Source organism: Ovis aries, chromosome 13 (assembly GCF_016772045.2).
Source record: "Ovis aries strain OAR_USU_Benz2616 breed Rambouillet chromosome 13, ARS-UI_Ramb_v3.0, whole genome shotgun sequence".
Lineage (NCBI taxonomy): Eukaryota > Metazoa > Chordata > Mammalia > Artiodactyla > Bovidae > Ovis > Ovis aries.
Genome location: NC_056066.1, coordinates 3,020,458 through 3,039,752, shown reverse-complemented (window position 1 = coordinate 3,039,752; position 19,295 = coordinate 3,020,458). Strand labels below are relative to the sequence as shown.

Here is a 19,295-nt window from a genome sequence, read left to right as displayed (position 1 = left end):
CTCATAGCATTGTCAGAAATGATGCTTGATACGATTTCAGTTTTCTTAAATTTACTGAGGTTTGATTTGTGACCTAAGATGTGGACTATCCTGGAGAATGTTCCATGAGCACTTGAGAAGAAGGTGTATTCTTCTGCATTTGGATGGAATGTCCTGAAGATATCAGTGAGATCCATCTCATCTAATGTATCATTTAAGACTTGTATTTCCTTATTAATTTTCTGTTTTGATGATCTGTTCATTGGTGTGAGTGGGGTGTTAGTCTCCTACTATTATTGTGTTACTGTCAATTTCTCCTTTTATGTTTGTTAGTGTTTGTCTTATGTATTGAGATCTCCTATGTTGGGTGCATAGATATTGGCAATTGTTATGTCTTGCTCTTGGATTGATCCCTTGATCATTATGTAGTGTCCTTCCTTATCTCTTGTAATATTCTTTATTTTAAGGTCTGTTTTGTCTGATATGAGGATTGCTACTCCAGCTTTCTTTTGCTTCCCATTTGCATGGAATATATTTTTTTCCATCCTCTCACTTTCAGTCTATATGTGTCTATAGGTCTGAAGTGGGTTTCTTGTAGACAGAACATATATGGGTCTTGTTTTTCTATCAATTCAGCCAATGTGTTTCCTTTGGTTGGAGCATTTAATCCATTTACCTTTAAAGTAATTTTAGATTTGTATGTTCCTATTGCCATTTTCTTAATTGTTTGAGCTTTGATTTTGTAGATTGTTTTTCTTCTCTTGTATTTCTTGACTATATAAATCCCTTTAACATTTGTTGCAAAGCTGGTTTGGTGGTACTGAATTCTCTTAACTTTTCCTGGTCTGAAAAGCTTTTGATTTCTCCATCAATTTTGAATGAGATCCTTGCCGGGTAGAGTAACCTTGGTTGTAGATTTTTCCCTTTCAGTACTTTAAATACATCCTGCCATTCTCTTCTGGCCAGCAGTTTCTGCTGAAAGATCAGCTGTTAAACGTATGGGGATTGCCTTGTATGTTACTTGTTGCTTTTCCCTTGGTGCTTTTAATATTCTTTCTTTGTGTTTAAACTTTGTTAGTTTTATTAGTAGGTGTCTTTGGCATGTTTCTCCTTGGGTTTATCCTGTATGGGACTCTGTGCCTTTTGGACTTGATTGACTATTTTCTTTTCCATGTTAGGGAAATTTTAAACTACAATCTCTTCAAAAATTTCTCATACCCTTTCTTGTTCTCTTCTTCTTCTGGGACCCCTATAATTCAAATGTTGGTGTGTTTGATATTGGCCCAGAGTTTTCTGAGATTATCTTCAGTTCTTCTCATTCTTTTTAAGTTGTTCTGCTCTCTGGAAGTTATTTCCACCATTTTATCTTCCAGTTCACTGATTTGCTCTTCTGCTTCAGATATTCTGCTATTGATTCCTTCTAGAGTATTTTTAATTTCAGTAATTCTTCTGTTTGTCTCTGTATGTTTATTTTTTAATTCTTCTATGTCTTTGTTAATTGATTCTTGCATTTTCCCCATTTTGTTTTTGAAGTTTTTGATCATCTTTACTATCATTATTTTGAATTACTTTTTTAGGTAAGTTGCCTATTTCCTCTTCATTTGCTTGGACTTCTGGGTTTCTATCTAATTCCTTCATTTGTGCAGTATTTCTCTGCCTTTTCATTACTTTTTTTTTGTTGTTAACTCATTGTGTTTGAGGTCTCCTTTTCACAGGCTTCAAGGTTGAATTCTTTCTTCCTTTTGGTTTCTGTCCCCCTATGGTTGGTGCAGTGGTTTGTTTAAGCTTCATATAGGGTGTGATTTATGCTGAGTTTTTTCCCCTCCTCTGATGGGCAAGGCTGAGTGAGGTGGTAATCCAGTCTGCTGATTATTGGGTTTGTATTTTTGTTTTGTTTGTTGTTTGGATGAGGTGACCTGCACAGGGTGCTACTTACTGGTGGTTGGGTGATGCCGGGTCTTGTATTCAAGTGGCTTCCTTTATGTGAGTTCTCACTATTTGATGCTCCCTAGGGTAAGTTCAATGGCACCCCACTCCAGTACTCTTGCCTAGAATATCCCATGGATGGAGGAGCCTGGTAGGCTGCAGTCCATGGGGTCGCGAAGAGTTGGACACGGCTGAGCGACTTCCCTTTCAATTTTCACTTTCATGCATTGGAGAAGGAAATGGAAACCCACTCCAGTGTTCTTGCCAGGAGAATCCCAGGGACAGGGGAGCCTGGTGGGCTGCTGTCTATGGGGTCACACAGATTTGGACACGACTAAAGTGACTTAGCAGCAGCAGCAGCAGCAGCAGCAGCAGGGTAAGTTCCCTGGTATTCTAAGGTCTTGGAGTCAGTGTTTCCACTCCACAGGCTCAGGGCTTGATCTCTGGTCAAGAAGGAAGATTCCACAAGTGGTTTGCTATGGCTTTAAGTAAGATTAAAACACATACCCAAAATGAGAAACCAAAGATGAATCCCAAACAAATAGCAGTTACAAAATCAGGCAAATAATAATTAAAATAATGGATATATACATATATATCAATAAGCAAAATCAAAACAGTCCAACAAAAATAAAGTACAATAGGTTGACCCAGTGAACAAAGGAAACCAAAAATTATATCTACTGGTTTAGAACAAAACTAACTAAAGCACAAACTGGAAAACAAAACTAAAGCAAGATGGCAACTGGGGAATAAAACAATGAAAACACAACTAACAAATATGTTGAGAGGAAAGTAAAGAAAGAACAGATATGCAAAGCTAAATAGAGGTAGATAAAAAAGATTCATATACATTAAAGGTTAAGTTCAAGGGGAAAAGAACAGTAGGAAAAACAAAGGAATAATTGTAGAAAAATTAATAATAGATTTTTAAAAATTTTAAAAAATGAGGAAAGGCGGGGGGTGGGGGGGCGGAAAGGAAGAGGAAAGAAACAGAAGGAAAACTCCACAGAACTGTAAGAGGTAGAGGTTTATAACAACATAAAAAAATATGATTTAAAAAAAAACCCTCAAAACTTAATTAGATTCATAGTGCCAGTAAAATCAACAAATACAACAAGGGGGCAGGGAAGAAAAAAAAGGAAAAAAAAATTAAAAGAATCTGCAGAAGAAGTCAAATCATAAGAATAATAAGTGTTTTTCTTAAGTCATTGCTGTCAGGAATCCTTTCCCTTGCCTGGAGTCACAGTCCACCTCACCTCCCTAGGATGCCCTCCAATACGGTGCTGGTCTCTGAACCTACTGTGAGGGCAGCTCAAATTCTAATCTGGTCATAATCCTGTGTGTTCTTGCCTCCAATGTCCACAGCTATCAGAACCAGTGCATTTTCTTTTGTGGGCGCTCTCAATGACCTTTTATATATTCTGTGCAACACAGAGTCTGACTAGTTGATTGTGTGGATTTAATCTGCAGCTTGTACAGCTGGTGGGAAGGTTTTAGGTCTTCTTCCTTAGCCACACTGCCCCTGGGTTTCCACTGTGGTTTTATTTCCACCTCTTCATGTGGGTCGTCCACTGGGGTTTGCTCCCGAGGCTGCCCTGGAGCACTTGGGTTTGCCCCTGTGAAGGCCAGTTGTGGAGGTGGTGCAGCTGCTTGCGTCTCAGGGTTTCTGGCAGCACCAGGCACTCAGGGGAGTTGGCAGCTAGGGCAACAGGAAATACAGTGTTCTAGAAGGTTATGGCAACCAGTATTGGCCAACACACTCCAGTATTCTTGCCTGGAGAACCACTCCCCCCACCGCCCCCCCACCCCCTGATAGAGATGACTGCAGGCCACAGTCCACAGGGTTGCAAAGAGTTGGAAATGACCTAAGCGACCATGCATGTATAGACACAAGACTCTTTTTTTGCCTGTGGCAGCTCTTCCCCAGTGAGGGTTGAGTGTGAAGGTGGCACAGCTGCTTGAGTCACAGGGACCCTGGTTGTGCCAAGTGTGCAGGGACACGGACTGGCTCAGCCACTGGAGTTATGACCCTGTCAAAGTCTTTTGTCAAGCCTCTGGAAGCTGGTGATCAGAAGGCCTCTTTGCCTAGTCTTTCTCTGTAGCTCTGCCCATTCAGGCATTTAGAGGGCTCCTTTGCCTGGGGTCCTGCTGGGGGTCCTAGTCTTTAGATCCGCACATTAGGCACTTAAAGGAGTACCCTAGGTAGGGTCCTACTCTGTAGGTCAGTGTATCAGGCACTTTATCGGCCAGTCTCCTATTGTTCAGCTGCTGATACTGGCTCGTGGGGGAAGAGAGGCTATGGTGATGGCTCCACCCCCTACACATGACTCAGCAGTATCACCTTGCTTCCATGGCTGCCTGGCTGTCCTCCACAGGCATTCCCCACCTCAGTCTTCTCCCTCATGTTCCCTCATTCCATCTTTCTGCAGTAAACAGCAGCCCTTGCCCTGGGATTGCTCCACAATCCCGAAACTTCAGCTCCCAGCCACTTCACCTACTAGGAGACCGGTGTCCCTGTTCTGGGTATGTATGGCTGTGGCAAGGACTGTCTCAATCTCATTTCATTTAGGTTGCCACCGATCAGCTGTTTCACTCTCAGCCTTAAATGTTTCTCCTCTGAGTCAGACGATTGCCCTGATGTGGGGATCAGACCCTTGCTTCAGTTCCCCCACCTGCCGAGAGCAGGTCCAGTCCTAGTAACACTCCTGTTTTCCCCGCTAGTTCCTTCATCCTACCAAGTTTTGCGTGGTTCTATATATTCTTTTCCGCTGGTCAGGTGCTCCTGTCTGCTCTCAGCTGGTGTTCTGCATGCACTTCTGTGTCTGCAGGTGTGCTCCTGGTGTATCCGTGGAGAGAGCTGACTCCACCTCTGCATCACCCACTCCTCCACCTTGTTCTCAACCCCATTGTTTTAAATATAGTGTACTTGTATGGTATTTCTTATTCTTATTGGACATCAAGGAAAGCTGCTTTAGTTATTGTGACAAAGAGATCACTTTGGGGTGATGTTATTTATTCTTTTCCAAAATTAAATATTTCTCTTTTGTTTGTTTGTTTGTTGTGTTTTGTTTTTAGTACTTGTTTGGAACACAAATACAGTCATATATATCCACACACTAAATAAAGCAAAGCACGCACTGGCATGTTTAAAACTGTGGCTCTCTTCAATAAAACAAAGTGGGAAAATCCAATTAAAGCTTCTAATAGATAATGAAAAAAGTTACTTGCTGAGTCGTGTCCAACTTTTTGCCACCCCATGGACTGTAGCCCACCAGGCTCCTCTACCCATGGAAATCTCCAGATAAGAACACTGGAGTGGGCTGCCATTCCCTTCTCCAGGGGATCTTCCCAATCCACAGATCAAACCCAGGTTTCCCACATTGTGGGGCAGATTCTTACTGTCTCAGCCACCAGGGAAGCCTCAGTTCTAACAGAGAATATTTATCCCCTTTAAAAAGATCATTACATTGATGTAATTATTTAATGTAGTAAAGTATTTTAATTGACTAAAATTTAGGGTAGCCCTAGCAAAGCCAGGTACCATTTTCATTACTGCAATCCAAAATTGAACATATGGATGAAAGTTTACAATGTGAATAAATTCCAGTTTGACCTACAACTACTTAAGTATTTAACTTCTAAGGCATTTATTTTTAAGATAAATGCCATAGAAGTTCTAGAGGCTGCAGATTCCAGGACCTGACTCTTGAAGAGCCTGTGGTTTAATGGGAGGAGACAAGGGTATAGCCACAATATAAAATTAGTGGTATGTTCAGGGGTACGAACAAAACAATATGAACTCATAGTGACAGAGATTTATTTTCCTGGGGTTACTGGGAAAACCTTCACTTAAATGGAGGTATTTTAGTTGAAATTTAACTGGTTGTTTGTTTTAGTTTTAACCTAGTTTGGAGTGTACCAAGTGGAAAAGAAGAAAGAAAATGAATAAATAAATGTCCCACCCATGACAAACAGCAAAGGTAAAGTCAGGGAGGAATTAACATCATTGTGCGAAAACTAGAAACAAGATACAAATCATATATTGTTCTTCAATGTCAAGTTACTGACAGGCCATATGATATCTATTTGGCTTGCTTAAAATGTATTTTCAAATAGAAGTAATAAGACAAATTGTATTTCAACTAACTCTTCTGGGTGAGGAATCTGGCCCTTCTAATCTGTTGTAGAAGGAACAAAGGGGTCCTCCTCGGTAACAATTCTGTTGATGTGTTATGTGTGTCTGTACATAGTGAGCACCATGTCAAAACATGTTTATAGTCAGATATGTTAAACAGCTCCCAATTGGATATTTTTTCTAAAGTAGCTAAGCAAATATTGAAAACCAAATAAACAAGCACAATGCATTTTATAACTACAAGAGATTCTGAGTGGTGGCAAATGGAATCCCTGGGAAATGATACTGAGAGATGAGGCAACAAAGATAACCCTGGTACAAACACTCTGCGGGGCTTTAGGCCCAACCATGGGCCTGTTTTCATGCAGGTGCCCTGTTACGGGCTCTCCCCTTGTTCTCTGCCTTCGCTTGACTGCAGAGCCCCTGGTAGCTTCTTCCATTAGACAGGACTTCTTGGCCCGTTCCTTTCTTCCAGATGAAACTTGCCCAGAATCAGGTGTCTCCACCAACCACCACACTCTCTTGACTCCTCCATTTCAAAACTGTGCTCCTTACCTGCAGCTGTCTCTTTTATCCTTTATTTATTTATTTTGCCATTTGCATTAATACAAAGAATTACATAATTTCATTCCCCAGTGAACCCATCAAGTTAAGGAAAATGAAATACAGGTATGACTAGAAAATTCAGACAGTTCAAAAAGAGATGAAAGGAAAAATGAATTTCTCTCCTTCCCCTACAAATCTCTTTCCCCAAAGGGTAAATATTGCTATTAGCTTTTTATGATTCCTTCCAGGTAAACTAATGGATAAATGTGCTGTATTCTCTGACTGGAGTTAGTCTTGTGATTGATTTTATTTTTCAAGACAACAATCAGGACCACTAAAATTCTCAAGTTTGTTTGCAGTTTGCAAAGTACTTTCTTTGGATAGTTTTAAGTTCCTCTCTGTTTTTGATTCTCTATTCTCATATTATAATATTGTGTTTCTTCCTTTGCTAATTAGGTTCATCAAGAAGTTACTTGCTGTGTTCATTCTTATTTTGCCCCTACTTACTTGCTTTTCAATTGATTCATCCACTTATTTTTTCCTGTTTTCTTGATAAGAATTTTCCTTTTAGCTTGTTTTCTGCCTTTTCTTAAATTTATTTTGTTATTATTTTCTACCTTTTGGTCTTTAGGAGTTAATCTGTCTATTTTGTTATTTCCTATGGACGTCCCAGGTGGTGCTAATGGTAAAATACCCACCTGCCAATGCAGGAGACATCAGCAACATAGGTTCGATTCCTGAGTTGAGAAGATCCCCTGGAGGAGGGCATGGAAACCCACTCCACTATTCTTGCTTGGAGAATCCCATAGACAGAGGAGCCTGGTAGGCTGCAGTCCACAGGCTCTCAAAGAGTTAGACACAACTGAAGCAACTTAGCACACACACGTAGTATGTAAGACTGCATATTTTTCTCTGCTTTTAAGTTTTAATGTTTATTGTTTTCATTATTAAAAACTTCCTAAATACTCTGAATTTACAATTTTGATCACTTCTTTGATTCCAGATGTAAAATGCACAGAAAATTAAAATCTCCTAGATTGTTGCTGTTTTTTACCTTGATTTCAGTTATTATTTTTTACTTTGACTTCATGTGTGTGTGCACATTTAGAATGTTGTCTGTTCTATTTCTACTTTTTCTTTTAATACATGGAAAACATTTTGGAACTGTGAGTGATTAATAACTAAATAAATAAAGTATAGCATTTACTATGTTTTTACACTTTTGCTTGGATTATTTTGTTCAGAACTTCAAATTCTTAGGTATCTACATCCATTTTGTTTCCTAGCATTTCTTACAGTTCATGATTTATTTTTTGTTATGATAGTTACTATTTAACATTTTTGCTATCTTATTATTTAAATTTTTGCTATAAATTGGACTTATGTGTTTTTTCCTTTTTAAGCTTCTCTTCCTTAAATCTGAACTTCTCCATTATTAGTATCACATCTTCAACTTTCTGTTAATTTTTTGATATGGACTTGTTCATCCTTTAAAAATTTACCCTTTCAGTCCTTCTTTACATTATTTGCATTTTATTCAAACATGTTTGTTGCTGTTTACCCAACTTGCCATTTTTTATTCTAACTTTAATGTATGTATTGACATTTTAAAAGAAAATTATGTTTAGATTTAACTCTCTCATCTTGACATCTTTTCTGCTTTCAATACTGTGAATCCAATCAAATCAACCTTTAAATCTGCAAAGTAATATTCATTTTGCAGATTTTTAAAGATTTAAACTCTACTTTTCAAAATTATTTAGCTACTTCTTTGCCTGTAGTACACAATCAGTCTTCCGGCAGCCTAAGGTATAGGATGAAAACACACTACACAGGAGTACCTGTGAAGACATACTCAAGCCAATGAGTTCTCCTGAAACTAAAGGCCCATGTGAGTCTGAGCTAAATCTAGCATGAAAAAATGCCTGCAGAAAAACAATAAAACAAAACCAAAAAGTCTAAGATCTTCAAAAAAAAAACTGCAATCTCAACATGAGTTAGAGCTGCCCAAAAGTTCAGTTCAGTTGGTCAGTCGTGTCCAACTCTTTGCGACCCCATGAATCGCAGCATGCCAGGCCTCCCTGTCCATCACCATCTCCCGGAGTTCACTCAGACTCACGTCCATCGAGTCCATGATGCCATCCAGCCATCTCATCCTGGGTCGTCCCCTTCTCCTCCTGCCCCCAATTTCTCTCAGCATCAGAGTCTTTTCCACTGAGTCAACTCTTCACATGAGGTGTCCAAAGTACTGGAGCTTCAGCTTTAGCATCATTCCTTCCAAAGAAATCCCAGGGTTGATCTCCTTCAGGATGGACTGGTTGGATCTCCTTGCAGTACAAGGGACCCTCAAGAGTCTTCTCCAACACCACAGTTCAAACACATCAATTCTTCGGTGCTCAGCCTTCTTCACAGCCCAAAAGTAGTGACTAAGAATAAGGTGTTGCCACTTGAAAGTTTAAAACTAGGTGGGTCTCATGGTCTCAGCAGGCTGGCGTGGGTCTAGTAGGCAGCACTGCTGATGTTGGGGGGACCCTGGGCATCATTTCATGTTTGGGGGCTGGCTGGCTGGCTTTAGCGTGGTCCAGCATGGCCTCAGTTGTACATGTGCTCTCATCTTCCAACAGTCTGGCTGGAGCTTATTCCCAAGGTTCTGGTAGGACTCCAAGAGAGCAAAGTGCAAGCTCCCTTCACATGTGGCTGGTAACTAACTCAGTCTCACTTCTGACAAGTTCTCTTGGTCTAACCAAGAGTAAGGCTAGCCCAGATTCAAGAGGCAGGAAAAGAGATGCAGCCACTTTCTGATGGGAGGAGCTGTAAAGTAGAGTGCAAAGAGCCTGAAGGATTTAAGGAATGAAATGCTTTAGCAATTGATATGTTACTAGGAATTTAACTCATTTGCATGCAGGTCTTCTACTTGATGTACCCTAGGCTTTTTCAGAGACTTGAGCATTCTTCAATGAAAGGAAGACTGTTAACACAAAACGGGCATTTGCTGTATGACTCAGGTAACTCTAACAGGGGTTTTGTAACAATCTAGAAGGGCGCGGTGGGGAGGGAGATGGGAGGAGTTTTGGGAGGGAGGGGACATAGGTGTATTGATGGCTGATTCTTGTTGATGTATGACAGAAAACCACAAAATTCTGTAAAGCAAATATCCTTAAATTAAAAAAAAATAAATGAGTGGCAAAAAAAAAAAAGGGACAAAATCTATCGAGCAGCAATTCATTTGGGGCATTTTATAATGTGTTGTTTATGCCCTGATGTCAGCATTTCCACTGAGTTTGTCTTAACTCTGGGAATACTGAATATGCTTACATAGCAATTTATGAACTTTGCAAGAACCTATACTTTTCAGATTTAAAAAAAAATGGAGAAAATTAATATTTGCTCATATATTGGTGTTTATAATCTCTGGTGGCTCAGACAGTAAAGAATCTGCCTGTAATGTGGCAGATCTGGTTTGATCCCTGGGTTGAGAAGATCCATTGAAAAAGGAAATGGCAACCCACTCCAGTATTCTTGCCTGGAAAATTCAATGGACAGAGGAGCCTGGTGAGCTATAGTCCATGGGGTTGCAAAGAGTCGGACAAGACTGAGTGACTGACACACACAGTACAACTTCACAATGAATTTTACGTAGCTACTGATAGATTTCCTTACTATAAATATGTCTATTTCTCAGAATTGTTCTTTGAATGAGTCATTTACATATCTGAGACTTTGTGAGCATATAAACAGTCTCAGGATTCCATGGAAGTTATGTCTATATTATTTCTTTTAATCATAGGATAAGCCCTCTGCAGTTAAATAAAACTAGCTATAAAGAGTATATCCTTTAGGAATAAAAAGTCTTTCCAAATATATTTTTTCTAAATTTGTCAGGCCTATTTCAGAACATGAATCTTATTTTAAAAGATATCTGTGATTTGCATTTTTTAAAATTTCTCAAGGCTAACAATGACATGAAATTATAGTCTTTCATAGTGATGTTAATTAGTAAAACTTCTAGAGATCAAAACTTGAGATTGAAAAAATAATCCAGAATGTTTGCATCATTTTTTCTTATTCAGAAAGCCCTTCACGTATACAGTGAAACAGGGAATTCTGGCAATCTTTAAATACATTAAGAGTGCTGTGTGTGTTATTTGCTCAGTTGTGTCTAATTCTTTGCGACTCTGTGAACTGGTGCTTGCCGAGCTCCTCTGTTCATAGAATTTCCTAGGCAAGAATACTGGAGTGGGTTACTATTTCCTTCTCTGGATCTTCCCAACCCAGGGGTCAAACCTGGGTCTCCCACATTGCAGGCAGATTCTTTACTGTCTGAACCATCAGGGAAGCCCAAATAAGGATTGCAGGTGCATGCATGCTGGATGGCTTCAGTTTTGTCTGACTCTTTGTGACGCTATGACTGTAGCCTGCCAGGATTCTCCAGGCAAGAATACTAGAGAATACAGACCATGCCCTCCTCCAAGGGATCTTCCTGACTCAGGGACTGAACCTGAGTCTCCTTCATTGGCACTTTACCACAAGTGCCACCTGGGAGGCCCCAAGCAACTGAGGTACCTCCTTCAAGCAGGAGGAGGACCAGTGACCTAAGGATGCCCACCTGCATCAAATCTACAGTTCTCCGCTCTACCAGCTGAGTTTTTGAAGGGTGCTTAAGAGTACTACTTGCTGGAATTTTCAGCCCTGAGTTATATACTGGGATGGGGCTTCCCAGGTGGCACTAGTAGTAAAGAACCCGCCTGCCAATGCAGGAGACATAAGAGATGCGGGTTCGATCCCTGGGTCAGGAAGATCCCCTGCAGGAGGGCAGGGCAACCCACTTCAGTATTCTTGCCTGGAGAATCCCCATGGACCGAGGATCCTGGAGGGCTATAGTCCATAGGGTCACAAAGAGTTGGACACGACTGAAGCGACTTAGCACACGTGCACACATATACTGGGATAATTACCACAAATAATAAAAATGAGAAAAATTAGTATATTATCTTTTTTATCAAAATGATATTATAAAATGGGAATTTTCAAACAAGTATTGTGTACTATATTATTAAAATGAAATTTAGGAGAGTTCTTTGTCAGTCCAGTGGTTAAAACTCAGCGCTTTCACTGCTGAGGCCCAGGTTCAAGATCCCCCAAGTATCATGGCTCAGCCAAAAAACCCCAAACTTAAATAACTAGCTAACTGATATTTTTATCATAATCCATTTCTGTCAGTGATGTCTAAGAGCAATTAACACAAGAATGCTATGGCTATCTAGCAAGAAATGAAAACTTTTGTTCTTAATGACACCTGGCTACTAAGTAAAGACAAATTAAATTGGGTAAATTAACACAGTGGAAGATGCTGTGATTGAGAACACACGTGCTTTAAGTAATTTTTCAAAAGCCAAACAATCTGGATCTTTTACTTATACAAAATCCTCCATGAAGCGCATTATTCCCTGCAGACTAGATTTTATAGCCAGGCCCAAAAACAAAAACAAAGAAACAACAGCAAAAATACTCTGCTTTAATTTATTCACTGTTCTATGTATTCTATATAAATTGATTTAGAAGCTAAATAGAAATATCAAATCCACAGAACTCTTTTCATTATGAAAAAGTGAAATGCTGTACCCATTAAGTAGTGACTCCACTACTTCCTCTCCCGTGTCCCTGGCAACCACCATTCTTTTTGTCTCTATGAACTTGATAGTTCCATACACCTCATATAAGTAGAGTTGCACACTACTTGTCCTTTGTGACTGGTTTATTTTACATAAAATGATATCCTTAAGGTTCATCTATATTGTAGCATGTGTCAGAATTTCTATCCTTTTTAAATTACTAAATAATATTCTATGGTATAGATATACCACATTTTGTTTATTCATTCATCTGTCAAAGGCCACTTGGGTTGCCCGTATCCTTTAGCTACTATAAGTAATGCTGCTGCTGCTGCTAAGTCGCTTCAGTTGTGTTCGACTCTGTGCTACAGATGTACAAATATCTCTTTGAGACTCTGCTTTCAATTCATATAGATATACCTAAAACTGGAATTGTTCGGTTATACAATAATTCCATTTTTAATTCTATAAGGAATTACCATATTGTTTTCTATACAGCCTGTATCATTTTACATTTCCACCAACAGTGCACAACAGGTCCAGTTCCTCCACATCCTCACTAACACTTATTTTCTGAGTTTTAATAGTAGCCATCCTAATGAGATTGAGATGTATCTCATTGTGGTTTTTATTTTTATCTCCTTAATAATTAGTGATGTTAAGACTCTTTTCATATGCTATTGACCATTTGTATATCTTCTTTGGAGAAATGTCTATTCAAGTCTTTTGGCTATTTTTATCATTAGGTTGTTTTATTGTTGAGTTATAGTTCTTTAAATATTTTGGATATTAACCCTTTATAATTATAACATGATTTATAAATATATCCTTGCATCTCATGAGCTATTTTTTTCAACCTGTTCATTGTGTTCCTTGATGCATGGAAAATTTTAATTTTGATATAGTTTGGTTTCTTTTTTCTTTAAAAGTTTTGCTTTGCTTTTGGTGCTATATTCAAGACTTATTGCCAAATAATCCATTTACAGTTTGCCAAGTCTGTTTTCTAAGGCACAAAGATTACTTAAAATGCAAATCAGTTAGATAAACTGGATTAGTTTACTCATTAAAAACACAGGCTATTAAAAATCAGTAAAATTAAATTGGCAAACAGTTTTTATTGAAATTTTAACTTTTGAAAAGTAGTAAATTTTATTTGTTTAACTAGTTGATTACTTTTACTGAAGCTTTGAATTCATGTCTGGTTCATGGATCTTTTCAAATTGAGACCTAATCGAAACCCTTTAAGTCTAAGTCTATGAATTATGTTTCTTTGTTTTGACAAGCCACTTCCTACAGTGAGTGGCAAGCAGCATCTATTTAATAAACCCTTACAACAGCAAAATAGCCCATGTAAGGCTATTGATATTATTTATAACATTTTCATTTTATGAATGAACAAATTGAGATCCTGCAGGAAAAGTAATCTGTGTTCAAAAGAAGTGACTTGCCAGCAGATACAATAAAAATGTACAGGTTTAGAAGTCTGGATGGTCTATCTGAATTAATTAATAATTAGGAGTAATTGAGGGAGAAGGCAATGGCACCACTCCAGTACTCTTGCATGGAAAATCCCATGGGCAGAGGAGCCTGGTAGGCTGCAGTCCATGGGGTCGCTAAGAGTCGGACATGACTGAGCGACTTCACTTTCACTTTTCACTTTCATGCATTGGAGAAGGAAATGGCAACCCACTCCAGTGTTCTTGCCTGGAGAATCCCAAGGACGGGGGAGCCTGGTGGGCTGCAGTCTATGGGGTCGCGCAGAGTCGAACACGACTGAAGCGACTTAGCAGCAGCAGCAGCAGGAGTAATTGATGCCTGTGGGATGCACGTGCGCATATGATGTCAGCCTTTAATTGTAAGCAGGTAGTGTGGTGGAGACATGGAGATAAACTTTGAGTCTCTAAGAAAATTTATTCTAAGAGTTTTTCCCTCAATTCTATAAGTGTTCTGAAAATTGCCACCTTGTCTCTTGGGGGCTCCCACTTTGCATGCATCCCCTAAGTATTTGCAATGCATTTTGAGAAATGCTTAGAGATCCTCTGTGTCAGCTGCCCTCTTGGCTGACCGCATTTTGTATTTCTAACTCATTTTATTCCGTAAAATTTGCAGTTATTTTAGAATGAAAGAGGCTTCTGTCATTGGGGTCATATCCTCTTTTTTTTTTTTTTTTTTTAATCAGATAGAAGAACAGAGGCCTAGGAAAGCAGTGACTTGACGCAAGACACTGCCAGTAGGGGTGTGGTTAAGATCCTAATTAGACTCTCAGGTCTGAAAGTTTATATTTGCTAGAAATGTCAGCAGAAACAGAAAAGAGATAACAGTTTCACATTCCAGGGCTTGAGTTTCTTCCTTGTCTTGCACCTTCTAGGAGCTTCTCTCCCTCAGCCATCCACAAAGCCAGAAACACCTTTGGCTTCTAACACTCAGACCTCCCCAGACCTGCTCACAAAGCCGTGGGATGCCAGCTGATTTCCTCCTCAGCCCTCAGTGGGCTGGCCCCAGTGTCACCAGAAGTGGGAGAGCTGGACCCCTTTCCCTAGCTTTCCCACTCTACCTTTTTTATCTCTGGTAAAAGTGGCTTCATTCTGTAAACATTAGCATAGTTTGCTTCTCCAAGTGTTGCTGTCTCTGGAGTCAAGATTGACAAGGTTGCTAACATTGCAAAATGCTCAGATTCATCTGACTTTCCAAGCAGTGGATTGGAAACATCCACTGGAAAATTAGTGAACTTCTGTGAGAATCAGTCTGGGGTTGAATTAAATTTTTGATGTACTGTGAATTCAGGTCAGTGCATTAGAATTATATTTTAATAGTTATGGGTATACTAATATAATGCTATTCTTCAGTGCAAATTGGCAACTCTCCCAGACTTTGGAAAACTTCAAAGGAAAGAATTTCAAAATCCTATGTAGCAGATACATATAAGAAGTCAGAAAAGACATATTAAGAATCTTCTATTAAAGTACACAATAAACCCTAGATTTATCTTATGAGTTATGATCTTGAACGGTGTCCATTTGCCCTGAAAAGAACAACATTGTTCAATGATGTGAGTAGCAAGTAGAAAATTCATAAGGAGAGAAGCTCCTCTTTCTCCTTAGAATTTGTGACATCATTATATTCTATTGATATCATTGTACTTCCTTGACTATTTTCAAGATTGCTTATTAGAGCAAAAATAAGACAAAGAGATGGGAGATGTGAGGACTCAGATTTCTATTGGATATTATTATAAGAGGCTGCCTTGCACCTCTCAGGAAAACTGAACAAGCAGAAGTTACAAAACCATCTTTCAAAGGTATTGTAGAAGGTATTTCTTAATTGGACACAAAGTGCACTCAATGACTTTCAAGTTCCTTTTAAATTTTAAGACTGTTGCAACATTCTAGAAAATAAAGTCAAAAGGAGACGTAGTTGAGTTGCTGGTAAATAACACGCCTTAGAAATGAATTCTCATTAACAGTATTTAGAATTTAGCAGAACTAAATTCAATTTACTGAAACTCACATAGAGGCTAAGGGATGCCACAGAGGGAGCTATGACATTCTTTTCGAATGCCAAAAGGGAGGTGCAGAAACCTGGCAGGGTTTGCAAATCCAGTGCCCTGCAGGGCTAGCAAGTTTTCTGATGGCAGCTGTAAGAGGGGTGTGGTGAAGGCAGATCTCAAAAGGTATGTACTCAAAGTGTAAAGCACTTCCGGTTCCCTTTCTTATCAAATCGTTACCATTGACCCTAATCCTTTACATCTGGGACACTTGAGAGAAAAGAGAACTCTAGGGCAAACGGCAAGGACTACAGGAGCAATTTTGTGTGGTATCGCTGAAGCCCATTCCCGATGAATGTTAGCACAACAGAGTGTAGAAGCTCCCCAGGTATCGAAAGATTGTGCATGGACCCTTTATACATGTAGCTGAATGAATTAAGATTTAAAAACAAAAAGAAACATACTGTGTACCTCTTCCATGATGTTTGCATGACAATTGAATTTTCTTAGAATTAAAAAAACCGTTATCACAAAACAATGCTTCTATCATTGTCAATCCCTTGCAAGTTGTTAGGGGTAAGAGTTTGACAGTTAAAGAGGTGGTCTGGCTGTGCAGCCCACATCCCACCAGATAAGTTGCCCCCTTCACATCTGTGTGTAAAGTTGGAACTATGTAATGGAGAATTATTTAAGAATTTCATAATACAACCTGCTCGACAAAACATATCAGTTTCTTCTGGGGAGCAGTTATTGTGCCCTTGAACAAATACCATGGCTGAAATGGATAAAATTATACTAAAGCTAATTTGTTTTCTAAAAGTTTAAATATTTATGTTTAATAAATATACTAAATATTAAATATATTGTCATATATATATATAACAAGTTGTTTACTTTAAACATATTTATCATATACATGGGGATCCAAGATGGCATAATGGTAAATAACCTGCCTGCCAATGCAGGAGACATAAGAGATGCACGTTCAATTCCTGGGTTGGGAAGATCCCCTGGAGGAGGGCATGGCAACCCACTCCAGTATTCTTGCCTGGAGAATTCCAAGGACAAATGAGGCTGGCGCGCTACAATCCAGTGTCTCAGAGAATTGGACACGATTGAAGTGACTTAAAATGCACACCCACTCACCATATATATAGTGAATATATATTTATATGTTAAATATATACAAGATATATAGTGATGTAATCACCATACTCAAGCCAGTTAATATATTCATCACTTCACCCAGTTACCATTTTTTGTTATGGTGATAACACTTAAGATCTACTAGAAATTTAAATATTTATTGTCCATGGGGCTAAGCTTATTATTTGTCCTTATTGAATACAATTTTGTTACTTTTTTGGTGAGAAGAGCATTTAAATGTTAGTTTACATATAGAATAAAATAACTTTTTAGTTTTTGAGGGAGAAACACTTTTTAAAAGTTAAAATATCAGAAGTCTCAATGAAAAGCAGGTATGAGGACAAGGGCTTGGTTTTAAGAAGGTGTAATCACGACTGCCAAAATTAAATTAATTTACCAGAGTCTTCTGCAAACTAATCAGGTATTCTAGAGAAAAATGTATCTGTCTACTATGAAATACTTGGATTTATACCTTAAAAACCCAAACACAAGGCACCATTTATCTAACCATTTATCTGACAAAAAGCCAGGACAAAACTTATCCATCTGCTTCCACTGGACCAAAGCAGTGGAATAAACAAGGAACCAGGAAACTTCAAATAAGTCTAGAGATCATCCTGAAGTGTTTCACCTTGCAATCTCTAGTGTTCAGAGGACACTAAACCAAAATGAGAGTATATCTACATTCTGCCATTTCATATGCTCACACATTGATTTTGATCCAAGGACCATTATTTTAGTTGTATTTTTTAATTACTTTATAAAATTTCATTATCTTTTATATACCTATGGATGATTCATGTTGATACATGGCAAAAACCATCACAACACTGCAAAGTAATTATCCTCCAATTCAAACAATTAATTCAAAAAATTATTATCTTTTTTATTGGAGTATAATTGACTTGCATTGTATTAATTATTGCTGTACAGCAAAGTGATTCAGTTATAATAAATAGCTTCTCCTTTTGCATATTCTTTTCCATTGTGGTTTATCATAGGATACTGAATGTAGGTCCCTGTGCGGTACAGTAAGACCTGGTTGCCTATCCATCCTGTATATAAGCTTGCATCTAGTCCCAGACTCCCACTCAGTCCTTGCCTCTACCCCTCCTCCCTTGGCAATCACCAAGGGATTCTGTGTCTGTGATTCTGTTTCTGTTTCATAGGAAAGTTCATTTGTAATGCATTTTATATTCCACATATAAGTAATAGCATATGTAGTTCTATTTCTATTTTTTTCCTGGGCTGTGCAGCTTGTGGGATCTTAGTTTTCTGACCAGGGATCATATTTGGGACCTAGGCAGTGAAAGCATGGAGCCCTAACCACTGGACTGCCAGGGAATTCTTCTCTCTTTCTGACTTAATATGATCATCTCTAGGTCCATTCAAGGACTATTCTGAAAATACACTGTCCTCTCAAGAACAACTACTGATTATCTTTGCCACTTGAAGTCAAAGGATATGCTCTGCCCTTTATTGCTACTATGCATAAAATACATACCTAATGAGAACATACTGTATAGCACAGGGAACTCTACTGAATGCACTGTGGCCACTTGAGTGGGAAGGGAATTCAAAAGGGAGGGGACATATGTATATGTAAGGCTGATTCATTTTGCTGTCCAGTAGAAGCTAACACCGCATTGTAAAGCAGTTATTTATTGTTGTTTTTAGTCGCTAAGTTGTGTTCAACTCTTTTGAGACCCCGTGGACTGTAGCCCATCAGACTCCTCTGTCCATGGGATTTTCCAGGCAGGAATACGACAGCGGGTTGCCATTTCCTTCTCCAGGGGTCTTCTTGACCCAGGGATCTTCTTGACCCAGGGGATTGAACCTGTGTCTCCTGCACTGCAGGCAAAATCTTTACCACTGAGCCAGCTGGGGACTGTGAGGAGATCAAACCAGTCAATCCTAAAGTAAATCAACCCTGAATATTCACTGGAAGGACTGATCCTGAAGCTGAAGCTCCAATACTTTGGCCTCCTGATATGAAGAGTCAACTCACTGGAAAAGACCCTGATGCTGGAGGAGAAGTGGATGACAAAGGATGAGATGGCTGGATGGCATCACCCACTCAATGGACATGAGTTTGAGCAAGCTCCAGGAGTCGGTGATGGACAGGGAAGTCTGGTGTGCTGTAGTCCCTAGGGTTGCAAAGAGTCGGACACAAGTGTGTGACTGAACTGAACCGAGTCACCAGGGAAGTAACTATACTCCAATAAAAAGTAATTTAAAAATAAAGGCAATAAACAACTCATAGATTGAAAGAATATCCGTTTATTCAAATTTCTCTTCTACCAAGCCTTTTTGCCCAGTTGGTAAAAAGATTGAAATGGGAGTTTTAACTGTTTTTGACTTGTGCCTAACCCATGCTTGGGAGAGAAAATATCACAGGTAAGGCTCCCTAATTTACTGAGTAAATGGGACTCTTAGCAGAAAACAAAAATTGTAGTCTCTACAG

General features: G+C 39.0%; 1 pseudogene; it reads right to left on the bottom strand.

The window, feature by feature from the left end:
- Positions 1–1,469: 1,469 nt before the first annotated feature.
- LOC132657600 (non-histone chromosomal protein HMG-14-like) overlaps positions 1,470–19,295 on the bottom strand; it is a 31,061-nt pseudogene continuing 13,235 nt past the window's right edge.